This window comes from Lagenorhynchus albirostris, chromosome 2 (assembly GCF_949774975.1).
Source record: "Lagenorhynchus albirostris chromosome 2, mLagAlb1.1, whole genome shotgun sequence".
NCBI classification, from domain to species: Eukaryota; Metazoa; Chordata; class Mammalia; order Artiodactyla; family Delphinidae; genus Lagenorhynchus; species Lagenorhynchus albirostris.
Genome location: NC_083096.1, coordinates 79,759,496 through 79,772,763, shown reverse-complemented (window position 1 = coordinate 79,772,763; position 13,268 = coordinate 79,759,496). Strand labels below are relative to the sequence as shown.

At 41.7% G+C, this 13,268-nt stretch overlaps 1 protein-coding gene across 1 annotated transcript in view; it reads left to right on the top strand.

Moving 5' to 3' along the window:
- The first annotated feature begins 2,533 nt into the window (after positions 1–2,533).
- LOC132514452 (uncharacterized) overlaps positions 2,534–13,268 on the top strand; it is a 70,563-nt gene continuing 59,828 nt past the window's right edge. The window contains exon 1 of the mRNA XM_060139148.1: positions 2,534–2,705. The gene's annotated coding sequence lies outside the window, so the exon portion shown is untranslated. The remainder of the gene's footprint in view (positions 2,706–13,268) is intronic.

The window sequence follows — 13,268 nt, the reverse complement described above, 5'->3', positions numbered from 1 at the left end:
CGGAACCTCTGTGCCTCAGCTTCTTCTTCTGGAAAATGGGAGCAATAATAGTTTATACTTTATGGGGTTGTTTAATATAGATACGTGCTTAATACATGTTAGCTCTTGTCATCATCTTCATTACCATCAACACCTTGTGGGTGTTCTTAGTTTGCTTTGTAAATTTTTTTAAGGAAGGAAAGCCTTTCTGGTCTTAGCTGCCTTTCTCCATTGCCTGGCAATCTGTAAATCATACAGTCATTAAAGGTCAAGTTGACCCTTTATGCAATTCTTGACTAGGAGGCCTCATTGTATATAGTGAGTCACCACCACTTGGAAGTGGACGGTGAATCAGTAGCCCATTAAGGAGAGGTCAGAAGGTCCCCTGGCTCAAAGTGAGAGGATCCAAACCTAGCCATGGGGTGCAGAAAGAAACCGTGCACTTATATGGCTGAGTGGACTTGGGGTGCCATGGAGAACCTGTGCTACTCAGGTCAGAGGACATAAAATGGTGGGTAAATGCTGGAGTGTTAGAATCACACAGACCTGAGTCTGATGTCAGCTCCATCTTTACCTTGCTGTGGGACCTCAGGCAAGTTATTTAACCTCTCTGTGCCTCACTTTTTATCATCTGTAGATAGAGGTGGTCTTAATAGAAATGACTTCATGGTAAAAAAATGCTTGGAAAATGCTGAGAATCAAGTAAATACTCAATCACAAGGAACTATTTTCATTATCATCACCATTATTATCGTGAATATGGGTCGGAACAGACAGTTCTAGGGATCAGCCATAATGGAGAAGCAAACTAAGGGGAAAAGGTAGCAGGAACAAGGATGTGTCTGATGCGGTGAGTTTTAGGTAGTGACGAGCCATTTAGCTAGCATTAAATGTAAAAAGTCATAATTTATTCTTTATTGTACCCCAACGAAGGAATGAGTGTTGTATGTTCACATAATTTGCATTTTGTAGAGGAAGAGTCAGAGGACTAGAATATAAATAACCTTCCTGCAAAACACAGATTTGGTAGCTCCAGTTAGGAGCTGAGCTTCCATTCAGGTCTTGCTTGTAGAAGGGTAACCATCCCGGCCCAGGCAAAGAACACCTTGTCAGGTTTATAACTCCACAACTGGCTAAAAATATGAATGTCACGTAATCATCCCGTCCTTCTTCTTGATCTCGACTGGCCCTCCTGACTTCATGCCATCTGCAAATTTGCGCATCCTTTGTGCTCCTTTTTGCTCACGTTTTATGCCTTCTTTTGCCATCTCATTTACTCCGCATGTTTCAATCTCTGGGCTTCCATTTTTCTTCTTCGTTTTTAATGCGGTGGTTTTTCTCCTCCTCTCTTTCTCTTCCCTCCTTTACACCCCCACCTTCCTCCTCCCTCCACACCAATCAAATTCCTGCTTGCTTCTTGCCATGTTCATTATCCTACCTCATTCCCCCCTCATTCCTCGAAAACAGCTCACAGAGACTCACCCTTCCCCCCTCCAACTCTCAGTGCCCACCCTCCATAAATTCCAGCAGCTTGGCAATCAGTAACTTTAGCATCACACTTCACAGCTCCTAGAGTTTATACTACTTGTTACTACTCTCCTTGCTACCGCTCTCTAGGGTTTCTGCTAAAAAAAAAAATTATTTTTAATTCCACTTAAAAATATCTTGGGTACAAGTTGAACCCACAGTTAAGTTTACTCACACATTTACCACATTTCCTGGTTTTATTTTAACTAGTAGCTCAGTTCTAGACTCCATTATGCAGTGAAGAAAGACTAGATCCTTAGGGAACACATTTTTTTTTTCTACTGTGAAGAAGAAAACCACCTAAACATTCAACAGAAACCCCAGCCCTGGGTCCACCCACTCTCTTATCTCCCCACTCCCCCAAGCTGCAGCTGACGGGACAAGGCTTTTTCCTTTGTGGAGTCATTGATTTCACTCTTCCTGGAGCTCAGACTGCCTCCCAGTGTGTGTCTGTGTGCACACGTGAGTGGCCACTGCTGTTTTTGCAGAGGGCTCACCTCTCTTCTGCCATTTTACCAGGACACAGGAGGCTGCTCTCCCGCTCTCCCTCTCCCTCTCGTTTTCTCTCCCTGCCCCCAACTCAGCCTAGGCTTTTTCCTGTCTCTTAACTCCACCAGTGCAGCAGCAACTAGCTGAGCTGCTTGCGTGAGAGAGAGAGAGAGAGAGAGAGAGAGAGAGAGAGAGAGAGAGAGAGTGTGAGTGTGTGTGTGTGTGTGTGTGTGTGTGTGTGTGTGTGTGTGTGTGTGTGTCTGCGTGCGCAGCTAGGCCAAGCCTGCGAGCCTGCCTGTCACTGGAGAGTTTTAGTTTGCATTCAGAAGAAAGGAGGAGGGGAGACGGTGGGGGGGGGGAGGAAAAGGTGGAGGGGGGAGGAGGGGGGCGCGGAGAAGGGAGGGAGAATGTCTTGTTTGTGGCTTGTCAGCAATTGCTTGAGACAAGCTTCCATGTGTGAAAGCTACTTGGCATGAATGCCTGGGCCGTACCAAGTGTCACCGCAGCAAGAGGGGGAGTCAGAAGAAAAACAGATCAGACCAGAGCAGACAATAGGCCCCTAAAGTGTTCCCCCTAAGTTGCTTTGATGTTGTCCTAGTGTCTTGATACCAGGAGGCCAGGGATTGCAGGAAAAGGGTCTTTTTTGTCTTCATTCACTTTCCCCCCTCAGTTTCAGAAATGATTCTCCAGAATTTCTCCTCATAAAAAAGGTAAGAGACCTAACAATTCCTTCTTCTGTGGCAGGCTGGTTCGCCCGTGCCTGGAAGTCGGGGTCTCATTTCTGCGCTGCTCAGGACGAGCGCTGGGGTCCTGCAATTGGAGCTCTAGCCTTGCCCCTGGAAGTCTTTGCAGGCGCTCAGAGCTGGGGATGGCCCCTCTTTCTAGGGAACCCCAGTAACACGATCTGTGCCTCTGGGTTGTTGGGGGAGAAGGGGTGGATGGAGAGGGATGGGAGGAGGGTGTGAGGGGGGAGGGTGTGAGGGGGGAAAAAAAGAGAGAGAGAGCAGCCTGAAAGAGAGCGAGAGAAGGGCAGAGCCCTCGTTCGGAGCAGCCCCAGCCCGGAGCCCAAGGAGGCCTCCTTGCAAGCTTGAGCTGTGCCTTCCCAGGCTGAGCAAGGGCCGTCTGACGCTCTGCCGAGTGCCTGCAGAGATTGCACAGAGCTTTGTGTGTGCGAGTGTGCCTGTGTGCGTGTGCGTGTGTGGACTTCCCACACCCTGCCCTGGCGTGGCTCGTCGTGAAGGGGAGGTACCCCAATCCTTACCACCCGAGCCCAGACGCTCCGAGGAAGAGCGGCATGGCAGGCTAGGAGGGAGGGCGAGAGAACTCTGCCGCCAGACGATCCAGAAACTTTTCCCGTCTCAGGGATTTCTCTGGTGGTAGGGACCGTGAAGCAGTTGTGGGCTGCCCCGTGCCTCAGTTTCCCCGGCTGTAAAATCCAGAGAGCCGACCGGGGATGCTGCATGCCTCCCTGGGATTTGGTAAAACGGAACACATACCATTCTGTCTCAAACGCGTGGAGAAAGCTTCGAGCTAGAAATGCTGTGGAATCACAAAGTAGAAGTGTTATCATTGTTCTTGATCATCATCATCACGATAATAAAACCATCATTAAGACACCCTGAGACAAATAGACCGGGGAACACAGATCAAGTGTCTGAGCATTTCTAAGGAAACAAAAAGCCTTTTTCCACCTGTTGGCTTCTGTCCTTTTCTCTTGTGTCTTTTCGTTAGATTTATTGGCCGATTTGTACAGAGAATGGGGTGGGAGGGGTTGGGTTTTCCCCTTTCCTCCTCCTTGGTACATATTTTTTTAAAAAAGAAGGTCAATGTAAGATGCTTGAGACAGAAAATACGCCTCCCGTTATAGGAGTTTATTCAAGACCTTGTGTTTTCTGGCGCTGGCAGGGCGTGCAGGCATATCTATAAACTCTACCTTGGAGGTTAAAGATTTTTATTTTGGCTTTTAGAGATTAAACAAGGTTTATTTACAATTGCTGTTTATCAGAGAGTAAATATCTTACTGTGTGTGTGAGGGCAAGAATGAGAAGGCTGTTTACTCGCTGGTGGTTTTGTGGATAAAACCTTAGCTTTTGAAAGTGACATCTTGAGAGATGCGAGTAAAGGACTAAAATCGGTGCCTCATAGTCAGATAAAAAATTTTTTTGAGAAAAAAAGAGGTCTGCTTATTTTCTTGAATGGTGGGTTTCCCTTCCTCTGTTCTTATAACAGTGATTGTTTCAAGGCTCTCAGTTGTAGCTGTCTTTGAATTCTCTGAAGGAATTTTGCTTTCTTACCTAATTCTAGGTTTTCTGTGACTCTGCCACTTGTCCAAAAAAAAAAAATCGGTAAAAGTCTGGGAGGCTGTGTTTCCTTCCATTCTAACTGCAAATGTTTATCAGACTGACTCCCTGTGATAGCTAGAGATTGAAGCAAAGCACCAGCCCTGGTTGAGAATATTTATGCTCTTCCCATTGAGGCCTAGAGAACCTGACTTCTGGGTGTGGGAAAGGATGAAGGGAAGGTATTAACTGGCTGGGATCTGGCAAGAAGCCACCCCTACCCCCCAATATGTTTCATTGAACTAGAACGGAACTTCATAGTTTAGAGATTAATTGTTTTCTACTTTGTAAGCAGAAGGTCTTACCATGGTTTGTCTCTGGCAAGATTTCAGGGTCCAGATATCTTCCTAAATGGTTAGAATTTCAGAACTGCAAGGGAAAAGAAAGGTTATTGCTCAAGTTTTAAATGAGGACACTAAAGCCCAGCAACGATCTGAGGGGGCTCAATGCAGCTGTGGTTGCATCTGGATCACACCCTGGGGTTCAGAGTGCCCTGCCTGTCAGTCGTTATGCCAGCCACCCTTACCTGGCCTCCGCAGTTGACTTTGCCTACCCCAGCATTGGGCCAGCCAAAGAGAGGCGCCTTTTGGAGTTCTTTTTGCTGTGCTCTGTTATAACGGCACGCTCAGCCCTGCTCAAGGCACAAACGTGGCAAACATGTGTCACAACATGAATTTGCATGAATTCATTCGTGCATTCACTTGTTTATTCAACTAGTATTTTAGGAGCACTTGCTATGTATCAGGCACCTTGCTGAGCACTGAGGATGTAGGAAAGAACAAGGCAGATGCACCCTTGCTCTCAGGGAGCTTGCAGTCTTGGTGGTAGAATCAACGTTAAGTGCATAAACAAATTAGTAATTAAAAGATTGATAATATACATTGAACAGCATGCAGATACGATAATGCAGGGCATAAAGTTGTATAAGTCATTGACCTGAAGTTTGTAACTAGGCATAAGCTAACTGTCTTTTTGCCTTTGTGGTCGAGCACTTCTTGCCCTGGCCAACTTGCATTCCGCTGGTGGCATTCCTACTCACACGGAGTCCAGTGTTTCCAAAGACAGCAGAAAATTCCCTCTCTCTCTTTCCCCCCACCCTCCTCTGCACAATACAACAGAGACACAAATAATGTCTGCTAACCCTTTTACACTTGTACTATTAAACAAGTTCACGCTCATTGTGAGCCAGCCTATATAACTGTCATTATCTGGGTGATTCACGTTAGCTATAGCCTCTGTGCACTGTTAAACCAGATGCGCATGGGCGGGGGACATGTGGTTAGTGAGGCTCTTGTCTCACTGTACTTGTTCCATAGTTCTTCCAGTTGATACTAAACACTTAGCTGCAGGCCACTCCTCCGTTATCACTGTCATCTTGGAATTGCAAAGATAGTAGTGTAATGAAATGGCTTTGCCCATCCCTACCAACAAGGACACGTATCTATAAAGGGAGAACATTTTTAAAATCTCTTCCATGGGTCGCCTTTTGGTTGGGTTATTAAAATCCTACTGGTTTTATGAGGTCAAAGGTAGGAGCACCCCGACACCCCACTTACGTTCTTGTTTGGAGAGAATATTTGATTGAAATGCCAGTTATTTCCTTGCAGGCAGATTTGTGTTAACGCTTGTATCACTATTTTCTACATCGCGTCTTTCTCAGTACTCAGAGGTGTTGTCTTCAATGTTGTCAATCCATCGTTTTTTAGATTAATTTCGTAGTTTAAAAGGAGGACACATATGCCCCCCACCCCCACATAAATCATAGGTCTGGCGCCTATACTTTGAGACTCCACACAGGTTGTGTGGTCAAGTCGTGTGAAAAAGAGTCATTTCTACGCACCCAGCATTGTTACTCAGTGAGGTTGCTGACCCACATTGTCGCAACCGCCCTATGCGGCGCTTGGGTAGTCGCCTGCATTTGGCACCTGTGGCCACTGCCTTCTCCTGTGAGCTGTATGACTTCATCTGCATGTATTTGATCACTTCCGAGACACTCCCCCCAACCCCCCTTGTTACTCACTGGGGAGCTGCCTTTGGGGAAGACGCTCCAGTTGCCTTGGAAGAGTAATCCAAAGAGAGGGGTAATCTGAGTGGGGAGTTAAGAAGTGAAGAAAACAAGAATCTGGTTGGGGAAAAGATTGAACAGAACTGGGGAGCCAGGCAGCAGTGATCCCAGTCATCCTTAACTCTGGGGGAATAAGAATGAAGACTGTGATGATATTTTAAAAGGTACAGTGTGTGGATACTTGTATAAATAAAAGTGCTAGAGCCTCTAGTCCTACTGAAGTTAAAACCAGTACAACATGGAAGACAGTACCCAAACTCCTTGGTTACAAGCATTGCTTTTGCATGTAGTTTTACTGAAGGAAATTTTGTGGCCCCACCCACTCCCAAAGAGACATACATATAAGATGTAAAATGGAAATTTTCTACATTTCCTTTAAGTCTTGACATGGTAATCCACTTTAAAATGATATCTGCTTAGTCCTTTCTTGTAATTAAATAATATTGTTTAGTTAATTATATTGTTATCCTTCTGTTATATTTGAGTAAGGTTATGTGTCTCATCCAAGGACTCACAAGAACATAGGGGCAAGATGGCCAACTGCTTAAATCTCCCCATTTAGGTTAAATCTCTTCAAGAGTTGAGAAGCAAAGGGGTGAGGCAGTCACCAAACCACCATGATATTCAGGTCAAAAGTACTGTGTTGACATGGCATCAAAATAATTGCTTTGGTTTTGGCCCCCTTTTTAAAGACTAAGATTTAGAATGTTGATCAGAAGAGAGGGATCCCCATTTCTTATTGAATAATTACATGTTTTTTTACAAAGTACATTGGACCAGTTTCTGGTTTGGGATTTGCCAATCTATGACCTAGGACTGACTCCCCGTTCTTCTTCTCCGGACCTCTTTTAGAATGAACGAGTTGGACTAAATCCTCTCTGTTTCCTTCCAGCTGCATTATTGAGTATTTTTCTGATTCTATGCATAGGATCTTCCATGAATCTGGTCTTTTGGTCACCTTACACAAGGCCCAGTTCAAGAACTATGGTTACCAAAGGGGAAATGTGACTTTTGTGGATATATGGGATTAATTCCTCTACACCCAAACTATGTTGACATTTTGAAGTGAAAAGCACAATAGGAAAATGTGGGATTTTAACTTATGGATGTTAAGGGAGTTTGCCAGTCAGCATGTAGGCACATGTGCAAGGAGACTTAAGAACCATTTTCAAAAGAATCGACGATTTTGAATGCATGTCTTCCTGTATAATAAGTATGAATTTAAAATGGACGGGCACTGGGTACATCTCTTAGCTTCACCATTCTCACAGCTTTTTCACAGAAATTGTGCTGTTCCTTTTTGCATTATGCTTACATGCTGTTTTGAGGATGCAAGGGACCAGTTTAAGCAATTATAGTGTTTATGATACATGCTGTATGTTTAATGTTATGCTTTTGGGGATGACAGGACTGTTGATGATCTTTATGATATGCAACTCCTGAAGGATATTGCTGAAGACTTGCTGATATGATGATAAATAAATAAATAAATGTATGTGTGCATATATATATATATATATATGATGCCTTTAGGATGTGAGTAATAAATTGCTTCTGAAATGTGGCCAAGAGTGGGACAAAGAGGGTTGAGAGTGAATGACATTTTTATTAAGCATGTTTTCTATGCGTAATTCCAAGCACTATTCATTTGAAACTGGCTAAAGCTTTGAAAAGATATAATTTAAAAATTTTACATGGTAGCTTTTAATGCAATTTTTAAAACCCCAGAGTAAGTTCTTCTGCCATGTTTTAGAAATATCATCTTCCTTATAGCAAGGGGGACCAGTTCAAGGCTGCTTTGACGATTAGTAAATCACTGACTCTCTTTGAAATGGTCTTATTTCTGTCTGGAAAAAAATAGTATATAATATATAATTACTTTCTAACTAGGGAAGGGAATTTTGAAAACCACATGTAATAATTTTTTCACTTATATTGTTCTTTTATTCTTGATTGCTTAAAATTTCTGACATTGGATATCTTGCTTAACCTTACATAACAATCCTTGGAAGGAGATACATAAGAGAAAGACATTATTGACTTTAAAGATGGGAAACAGGAATAGGTTTGTGAAATAGTATACCGGCACGCTTTTTAGAATGTAAGAATATACTCTCTAGAAATATGTGTAATGTTTGGTTATTGATAAATGGTAAACTATGATGGAAAATAATACTGTACATATTATTGCTGTCAATCTAATTTTTAATGATATAAATAATTATCAAAAGCATTTTTATGCTATTCACTTAAAGATTCAGCATGCCTCTAATCTAAAGCTCTGGAGAACTGAAATGATTTCCATGAAAACCAGAATCACTCTTTTTCTTGAAAAATAAATTCACAAGCTCAAAATTAACAGTAATGGTGGTTGAAAGAAGCCAAGCCATCATTTGTTCAGAAGAGAAACTTGTGAATCTTGAGGTAGCTTTATCTTGCCTAATACTAGATATATTGGACTCTCTATAACCCTTGGGGCTTGTGTAGTTAGTATATGTTTGAGGAGGAAAATTTCACTGAGGGTCTGTGGACAAGGGACTTTTTGAATGCAGGTCAAGGGCACACTTGCTCTGAGGAGTGGTGATTTATTGTACAGAAATCCATGATATACTGGGCTGTTTAAGGCAACCATACTCTAAAGAATGCAGGATTTTAGCTCTTGTGCCGGTGCCCAGGCACCTCTGCCTGCAACATTCTTCTGCCTTGTCTTTTCCAAGCCAACTCCCGCTACTCCTTTAAAACTGATCCTGGGCATTTCTTCTGGAAAGCTCCTTAGACCCAAACCACCCTACCTTTGCTCCACTGTTCCTGGGCTGGGCATTCCCTTATGTGGCCCTTATCACGCTGCACTGGAATCGTCTGGCTCCCACTCTGGTCTGTAGCCCCATCGAGGACTGGGGCTGTCTTTGGCTTTTGTACCCCTAATGCCTAGCATCGGGTGAAACAGAGCAGGTGATCAATAAATGTTGTTGAATGAATAAGCAGTTTATATTGAAATATAGCTTCTTAATAAATTTAACTAAATACAGAAAGAATGACAGGTAAAAATCTTAAATTATACAATCTTATGTCCCACATTTTAAAAAACGGAAACTTCTTATATTAGGGTATTCATTCTTCTCCCCCCTTGCAAAGAATAAGTTACACATTCATAACGAAGTATTTTTATACCCTTGAATCCCCTTTTTCTTATGTCCAGTTTTTCTCCCCTACAGCTTATTTGTCATGTTTCCCATTCTTGGATTTGTGCTTCCCTTACCTAAGAGTTTATTATTTATTTCAAAGAATCAGGTGATAAATGAGTTGGTGAAATTTGTTTTTGATATTTAGGTAGTAGCTGAAGAGAACTTTCTTCTATCTCAGAACAGGGAAAATATAGAGATATTTGGGGAAGTCGGGACAATCAGGATAGTAAGGTGAGTGACTGACTTCCAGGAATCCGCAATTGTGACCCATCTGAAACAAAGAAGGGGAACAGTACAACTTAACTTTCATCTTCTAAAAAAGGTTTTAAGTGCTGAACCCTCTAGAAAAGGCATTCTGGTTGCAAAGAACTGACTCACTGAAATTTCCTCAAGAAAAGGGGCATTCATTGTGAGCATGCTCACAGATGGAACCTAGAATCAGAATTAGAAACCTTTCAGCTACTGAAGCAGCTCTAGGGACAACTTTCTGTCTTCTATCCATCCCGTCCTCTCACTGTGTGTCTGCTTTACTTGGGCTCCTTTTGCTACCTGCTGGTTTGGTCTTCTAGCTTTATTCTGAGTAACTGCTCTCAATCTCACAGCTTTTGCTTACACGGAATTGTTGCTTCTTTGACTTGCCAAGATCCCCCCATGTCCAAAACCCTACTATCTCTACCCTACTTCCTTCCTGGCTTCTTCCTCATAGCTTCTGTCCTTATATTCTTCCATTTGTAGTATTCCCTGTTAATTGCTTCATTCTCTCAGAATTCCCTAATTCAGATTCCCAAGAAAGAATCCAACTCATCTTTCCATTGCCCTTCCTTACAGGACTTTAACCAGCCTGTGATTGGAGTTGCCCAAGGGTCAGAACTACACCTCTAGTCTAGGGTGTTATAGCAAAGAGAGGTGGGTGGGAACGGGGGATTGTCGTTCGGTACAAAACTGGATTGCCTTTTAGGAGGAGCTATGGAAGGACCATCTTCCCTTCCATGTAGCTGGCAACAAATGTACTTGACATGTCTATTATGAGCCCATTATGGAAGTCTAAGAAATTAAGGATAACCAGACTATTAAAAATTAAAATGTTTCATGGATGATGATTATTATAACTGAGATGAGACTGTGGGAACAAATAGCAAATTTATAACCAGGAAAGAAATTGAGAGAGGGAAGTGTATTAGAGTTACTTCTTAATGAGTGACATCATTTCATATATTTATTGAAAACGAAAGTAGGTGAATAGTGAAAGGGAGACTATATTGGTATAGATCCCAGAGGCTAGTTTAAAAAGCAAGCATCAGGACTTCCCTGGAAGTCCAGTGGTTAGGACTCCATGCTTCCACTGCAGGGGGCACAGTTTCCATCCCTGGTCCAGGAACCAAGATCCCGCATCCCACATGCTGCAAGCCATGGAAAAAAAAAAAGCAAGTATCATCCTGGAATTGGGGGCTAGAGGACAAATAGGAATACTAAGGTTAAGGAGTTTCTGCCTGTATTCTCTTCCTGTATTTTCTTCCTCTACTTCTCTGTTCTGTACTTGATTCCTCTTATCTTTAGCTTCTTCTGGAATAATCTGTCATCAACTAGTGATGGGACCTTGGGCTGGTTATTTATTCTCTCTGAAACTCAATTTACTCATCTGTAAAATAGGGCTAATGATTATTATTTCAATAGCTTATTATATGAATTAAATTAGATGGCATAATATATTTAAAGTGACTGGTACACATTACCTAGAATGTAATAGGTGCTCAGTCAATTGTAGCAATTATTCTAGCACATAGGAAGGAAGGGAACATTGACTAAACAATGTGCTGGGCAAAATTTTGCTTGTCATATCATTTATTCCTTATAGCAGTCCTGCAGGTCTTGTATTATTGTTTCTATTTTTTATTGAGGTACATGTACAGTATTATATAAGTTTCAGGTGTTATGTCTACTTTATGAATGAGGATACAATAACAATACTTAATGGAGTACTTGCTATGTGTAAAGCACTGAGCTTTACACATGTTGTCATATTTAAACCAAGATAGGTGCTATTCATGTCTTCATCTCATAGTAGAGGAAACTAAGGTCTAGAGATTTTAACTTGCCCAAAGTCGTACAACTAGTAAGTGACAACCAGAGCTTGTGTGTAAGTCTATCTGAACTTAGGTCAGTCTGACTCTAAAGTTTTCCAAAATCACAGAGTTGATGAATGTGAGTGTGACTAAGTCAAGATTCAGGTCTGATTTAGGGCAATAATTCTGCAGTTCACTACCAGACAAACATGCTGATTGATGAAGAATAGCGGTAGCCATACACACACTTATGCTGCATCTGAATCTGAGTGCTGTGATTAGACAGCAAGGGCAAATTTTGGAAAGGGTTTAAAGGGAAAATTTTTTTAGTAATTAAAATATGTCAAAATAAGGTCTCTCAGACCTGGTGAAATGATTTAACAAACATGTGTTGAATGTCTATTGTGGGTCAGGCAGTGAAAAATAGGCTTGACACTGTGGAAATGCAAAAGGCGTAAGGCCGAATCTCTCTCTTTAAGGTGCTTTCATTCTGGTGGAGGGAGATAGATGCTCACACAACAAATGATAAAGCATATAGCAATGGATCGAAGGACTGTGGAATCAAGAGAGAGAACATTAATTTGGTGGTGAAGGGAATGGTGGTGGAAGGAACTTGGGAAGGCTTCATGATGGAGTTGGCATTTGCAATGGTTTTGAGGGGACGAATATCAAAGTACTAGAAGGCTTCTATAGCTTCCTTTTTCTTCACGTCAAGGGTTTTATAAAGGGTGGTATAAAGTAGCTAACTACTGTGGTAATATATTGCCAGATGATAGAGTTTTCAAAGATTAGGCTCTTTGACTAAAAGTGGAGAAATATTTACTCTGATTAATCATAGAGAATAAACAACAAGGTCCTACTGTATGGCACAGGGAACTATATTCAGTATTTGTGATAAACCATAATAGAAAAGAATATGAAAAAGAATGTATCAATATATATATGTATAACTGAGTCACTTTGCTGTACAGCAGAAACACAACATTGTAAATCAACTAAACTTCAATTTAAAAATGTTTTAAAATTTTTAAAAATTAAAGGAAAAAATCATAGAGGCACATTGGCATTTTTCTCGTCTATACTTATCTATATTTTTATTGAAGGAATCATAAAATGGAATCCTCTATTCTGTGCATCCTCAGTTGGGGATCTATAGTTGTCCAGCAAACCAGCAAGGGCCTGCAAATCCCTCCAATGGCCAAATGGTACACCAGTATCAGTTCTCAGCTGTTTTGAGTGGTATTAAGTAGTACTAAGGTCCCGGCAGATAGGTCATTTATCCATCTACACTTCGACTGGAGATTTTTCTCTGCAATTGGGACTTCCCAATTTTCCTTACATACAATACCAGGATTTCTGAAATTTTTTTGAGACATCCTAATTTAAAACATTCTGTCTTGTCTCCATAAGTATATTCATGATCGGTAGTCTGTGTGTTCTGATTGTTATTTCAGGTTGTTAATTAAATGGAGTTTCCACATCTTAATCCTGTTTATAGAGGCCAAGTAGACATCTTCTGCATACGTACCTTATCCACTTGCACTGAGAATGTCCATACTTGTCTTTATGCTGTGAGGTAGAAACCCAGCTAAGATCTATTGTTTTGATTTATTTTGGTTCT